The sequence below is a fragment of the Bufo bufo genome, chromosome 5 (assembly GCF_905171765.1).
Source record: "Bufo bufo chromosome 5, aBufBuf1.1, whole genome shotgun sequence".
In the NCBI taxonomy this organism is placed as follows: domain Eukaryota; kingdom Metazoa; phylum Chordata; class Amphibia; order Anura; family Bufonidae; genus Bufo; species Bufo bufo.
Genome location: NC_053393.1, coordinates 491,894,364 through 491,900,363, shown reverse-complemented (window position 1 = coordinate 491,900,363; position 6,000 = coordinate 491,894,364).

Below are 6,000 nucleotides of genomic sequence, written 5' to 3'. Positions count from 1 at the left end.
TGCAGGAAGGAGGCCTTTACTGTAGGTGATGGAGAGCATATCCCAACATGGTGTGAAACCAGCCTTCTATGCACACGGCCATATCACAGACACGTTGCACATCTGCCTCAGAAGCTGTGTTCGGTTTTCAGTCGGAATCCGGTTTGGTTTTTTACCAGACAAGAAATTCCTGCACACAGGGCTTTTTTTGTCCGGTAAAAAACAGGATTCTGACTGGAGACTGAACGGAGTCTGTTGTAGTCAATGGAGTCTGCTCACCTCCATGATGGTCAGATATATTCCCTGTCCAGCACTTATCTCCATTGTTCTGCTCCTCCAATGGTGCAGAATGGAAAAAAAATTGCGGTGATGTGAACCCGACCTAACAGAAGTCTAGAGGCTGGTCCATAATCTCCATTCATATGGATTACGGTGGTGGCATCAGATGCCGTATTAAGGTGGAGCTCTCTCCTAACAGCATCTTCAGTGGAGAATAGGATACATACTGTATTCCCCATCAGGCAGCAGTAGGGAGCCATAGGTACCATGTTTTCTTCTGTAAAGGCTCATATTTTGCCATGAGCATGAGGTCTAATGGGACCCATCAAGTATCCATCATTTAATTATTTTTTAAATGATGGATACTAAAAAAAAAAAAAAAGTATCCAAATAACAAAAAAGACCAGAACATTGAACAACTTTCTAGACAACTTTCACAGCCTCTCACAGTGTGGAGCAGCTGGCCGGCCGGCCAACAGGGACATCTGGCAAACGCAGGTCCTTGTATGAACAAGCTGCTATTTTATCCCAAATTGTGCTACATGTTGATACCCAGCACAATGGCAGGGACTGAGTAAGTCTTCCCGGCAGCCTGCAGAGCAGCTGTTCAGCGCTTCATCCATCCAACCACCCACAAGTGGCTGCGGACCAGGCGCGCACACTTCAGGGCTGTCTTCTCTATCCAAAGCATGAGCTTAACCTCTGAATATCAAAATAAACTAAGTGTCTCCAAATAGGACTAGTCATTATGTATTGGAGACGTGATGGCATGTGCCTGCCAGAATCAGCCCTGGACATGCCCGATGCACAAAAGACATGGGATATTTCAATAGTGCAGGACCTGTATATGTAATCAATGATAAATGATGGGAGTATTCCCACTGATCCAGGACAAAAAGTCTCATTAGTTATACCAGCTGTCTACAGTCATTCCAGAAGGCCCTCCACAGAAGAACGCTGTTTGGCGGCCATTAGAAATTCCACGTTCTAGCAATCATCTAAGGTTGAACGCTCTAAAGATTCTTCTTTGCGGGTTATGTGAATAATAACTCTCAGTCTAATCATATAAAATAAACCTAATCAACATAATGATATCTATCAGGGGGAAATGAACATCTCAAATGTTTCATGTCAGTACAAGGCTATGGACATCTTTGACGTATAAAAAAAAAAAAAAAAAAAAATATGATATATATTTATTTTGACATTAGTAGTTACTTTGAGCTAAAAAGTTGCACTTAGATTCAGGCTACATGCACACGAACGTTGTTTGTTTCAGTGTCCGTTCAGTTTTTAGTTTTTTTTTTTTGAGGATAGGATGCGGACCCATTCATTTGTGCTGTCCGCATCATTATGTCCAATCCGTAACCCCACAAAAAAAAAAAAAAAAAATAGAACATGTTCTATTATTGTCTGTTTTAGGCATTGTTACAATGGATCCGCAAAAAAAAAAAAAAAAAAAAAACGGATGGCGGACCGCAAAACACATACGGTCGTGTGCATGTAGCCTCAGTCTGTAAATCATTTGTTTTCAAATTCATGAAATGCAGTTTGTAACCCGTTCTTGGTTTCAAACTTTTCTCACTTGGACACGTCCATCCCAGTAATGCATGGATCAGTCTGTCCAGGATGCTGCTTGCCTTTACTAGCTCTTACATCAACACAACGTCATTATTTTGATTTCTGCTTCTACAGCACAAAGAATCTCCTCTCACTTTTGTCCCCCCCTCCCCTCCATCCACATCTTATCCCCCTACCTGCTGTAATCTCTAACGCTGCGAGAAGGGTAACGCAGAGAGCTGAAACAGCCAGGGGGAGAGCCATGTCAGAAGCAACAGGACAGCTAGCTATGTGAAGCAGTTACACAGACTCTACAACTAAACTGTCAGACATTTTTAATGAAACTTATTTAGAAAGTTCTTTAATTTTGCATATAGGAAGCAATTAAAAATAGATTCTGTGCAAAGGCTTTATAGAGTTGTCAAGAATTAGGAGGGGGGGAGGGGGGATGCTTTCTACCAAACACAACCATGGCTTCTGTCCACACGTTATGTTTGATATTGCAGCTCAGCCCATTCCCTTTCAATAGCGGTCAGCTGCAAAAGGCCAGACACGGTGCTATTTCTGGAGGAAAGAGACAAAGATTTTCTGAGTGCAAACCCTTCAAAGATAAGGTTTCTAAAGAAGAATACGTACATAATACTGCATTCAATGGAGGGTGCTGCGTTTTTGGCTTCTGCTGAAAGTACTGTACAAATTGTAAAAGTACACAGAATAATTATCCAGATGCAAGTTAACAGTCATATACAGCCAAATGTGTTGGGAAAAGTAGGACACCCCAACAGGTGACACAGAATAAGTAGTCCTATTTCTAATGCCTCATGCACACGACCGTATGTAATTTTGCGGTCCGCAAAAAACGGATCTGCAAAAAATACAGATAACGTCCATGTGCACTACGGATTTTGCGGAACGGAACAGCTGGCCCCTAATAGAACAGTACTATCCTTGTTCGTAACGCTGACAATAATAGGACATGTTCTTTTTTTTTTGCGGAACAGAAATATGGACATACGGAAACGGAATGCTTTTTTTGCGGACCCATTGAAATGAATGGTTCCGTATACGGTGCGCAAAAAACGGAACGGACACGGAAAGAAAATATGTTCGTGCGCATCAGGCCTAATACACAGCAGTAATGCCCTCCACCCAAGCACCCTCTGACACCTCACGTCAACCTTGCCCGAATATCATGCACGTTTTTAGTATCGTTGCTACCTGGAAAGAAATCTTGTGGGGGGGGGGGTCACAAAAAATGCAAATATGGCACTAGGGTTGTCTCGATACCAAAATTTTGATTCGGTTTCGATACCATAAAAAAGTATGATACTTGATACCATGCGAAAAAAATGAAATGCCAAAAGAAAGCTGCGTGCATTCCGCATTTTATGGAACGTCTGGTCCATAATCCAACAGTCCTATCCTATTTTTTGGGGGGACAAGGTGACAAAAAATAAATAAAGAATAATAAAAATGGCGAATCGCACAGTTTATTTTCTTTTACCGCATAGGAGATATTTAATATTTTAATAGTTTGGACTTTTTGGACGTGGCGATATGTAATATTTTATTTATTTATTGCTTATATATTTTATATGTAAAATTGGGAAAGGGGGTTATTTATACTTACGGTAATATTTTGGTGTTTTTTTTTTTTTTTACAGTTTATATTTACCCTAATAGAGCTCTATTAGGGTGAATAGGACCTCACACTCTCCCTGCTGCCCTGTGCATAGTACACACAGCAGCAGGGAGCTGACCATGGCAGCCAGGGCTTAAGTAGCGTCCTGGCTGCCATGGTAACCGATCGGAGCCCCGAAATTACACTGCTGGGGCTCCGATCAGAAGCTGCCACCAATGAGAGGAGGTGAGGGGACTCTGTGGCCAATGTAGCTAATGTTTTTATTACTGGGGAGAGGGGGGGGGACTGGGGGGAGGGCGCACTGCGCACCAATGATAATTAACGTTTAATACAAATACAGCTAGCGGCAGAAACAGATTGCCGGCATCCGACCTCTGACCCGGGGCTGCGATCCGCGGCAATTAACCCCTGAGGTGTTAACTGCCACTGATCGCAGCTCCCTGTCAGAGGCAGGGTGCCGGCAATGTGTTTCTGGGGGCGCTTGGGATGACACTGTTATAGGGGATACTGTAGATATCTTTTAATGACATACACAAATGAAAATAGATGAAATATACCAGTGCAAAGCCAGTGTTCTATCAAAAAAAAGGGACGTACTCCTCGTGACTTCCGAGGGTGTGCGCCTCAGCGCAAGCGCACTACCACGGCACGGGTGAGGTAAAATTACAGGGAGCGCTGACTCACGGACACAGCGCATGCACCCTCAGGGGTAAGGAGATCTGACGGTCTTTCCTCCTTACCCTCACACTGCGCACGCGTGGATTGTGAAATCCCCTTTTGCTCCCAGCACTATCAGCCATCCGGGGGGTGGGTGCAGCATATTGGGGGGGGGGGGGGGGGGGGGGGGGGGGGAGGAGAATTCACAATCCACGTGTGGGTAAGGAGAAAAGACAGTCAGATCTCCTTACCCCCTGGTGAATCTAGCATGGAGTCCTCTATTCAGGAGCCTCATCTCTTGACCAGGCTCTGGAGGACCAGTCCTGTAATACTCAGACAATCTATTGACTTGAAAGGACACCGTGTAATACTTGGTTTGCCCTGTGGTGGCGCTGTAGGGAAACAGAACATATATCGCTTGGTTTCCCTGACAGATTAGAGCTGATCAATGAGCAGAACACTATATAACCAGCTCATTATCAAGGGACTCTAAGGTGGAGAACTCCCTTAAAAAGGGAATGCATAAGATTAGAAGAAAAAAGTTCTGTTTTTTAGATTAAGGACCACATCTGACAGGACCCAGTATTGCAGTCACATTCACTTCAATGGGGGCGCACATTTTTAGGACTTTGCATCCTCTTCAGGCACTTTAGGGTTCCTTTAATTCAAGCATGTACAGTATGCGTCCAGTGCAGGACCAGTTCTTCAAACAAACAGATACTAACGTGCAGGCAAGGAATGACTGCAATCCAGGAACAAGCTGAACATGAGCCGCTGTTAACACGGCCCTACCGGGGAAGACATTGCTGCAACACGCTGGCGAGATTGACTACATCAGCTGTGACAACAGACCTGTCACATGCTTCCCCTAGTCACAACCTGCATACAAGTGTCAGCCTGTACCCCGCACACAACCAAATAATCCAAACCTGTAGTACAGAGGATGCGGGTAGGGAACCGGGTTGGACCGAGGCTGCAAGGGCCCCCTCCGTCTATACAGAGTGCACATATTCACTTAATTTTATAATTAAACACTGTAGTTGAGCACACAGGACATATAACCAATAAGGTCTAATAGGTCATTTGGGTCTGGTGCTGGACCTTTTGTACCCATTAAAAATGACCAGTCACTAGTGTTGAACACCTCGGGATGCTTGGGTGCTCTACCAAGCACCCGAGCACAATGGAAGTCAATGGGAGAACCCAAGCATTAAACCAGGCACCCCCTGCTCTGAAGAGGGGAGTGTGTCTGGTTCACAGGTAAAGGTCAGAAATTGATGGAAACACCACTGAAATGGTTCGGGGACAGCATGGGGAGGATGTCTGGATGCATCTTGGACTCCCAAGTCGCTGCTGTGAACGATGTTGTCCGAGTAGTAGTACAATAATACGCACAAAACCGAAGATAAAATCGATTTGAGGAAAAATGGTTAGGAAACATTCTTTCCTGTATATTTACTTGTATATAAAGTGCAAGTGCTGCCAAAAATTACAAGGAAGAGGCACTCCGATACAACCTGTATATCACATAAAGGAGGGCCTCATTCACATTGTGGTACAATTGTTCAGGTAGTGGGACTCCTACACTCATAAAGCCTATGCACTAAGTGAAAGGGCTGGCACTCCAATACACCCTTTATTACACATAAAGGAGGGCATCATACACACCCTTGAAAAATTATGATTGATGGCCAGCTGGTGACCCTAGAAAACATTAGGGGCGAGGGCCTGCTGCTGATCTGACCATCTAAAACATTAGGGGCGAGGGCCTGCTGCTAAGCTGACCATTGAAAAAATTATGGGCGAGTGCCTGCTGCTTAGCTAACCATTAAAATAAATTATGGGCGAGGGCCTGCTAGTGAGCTGACCCTCTACAACATTAG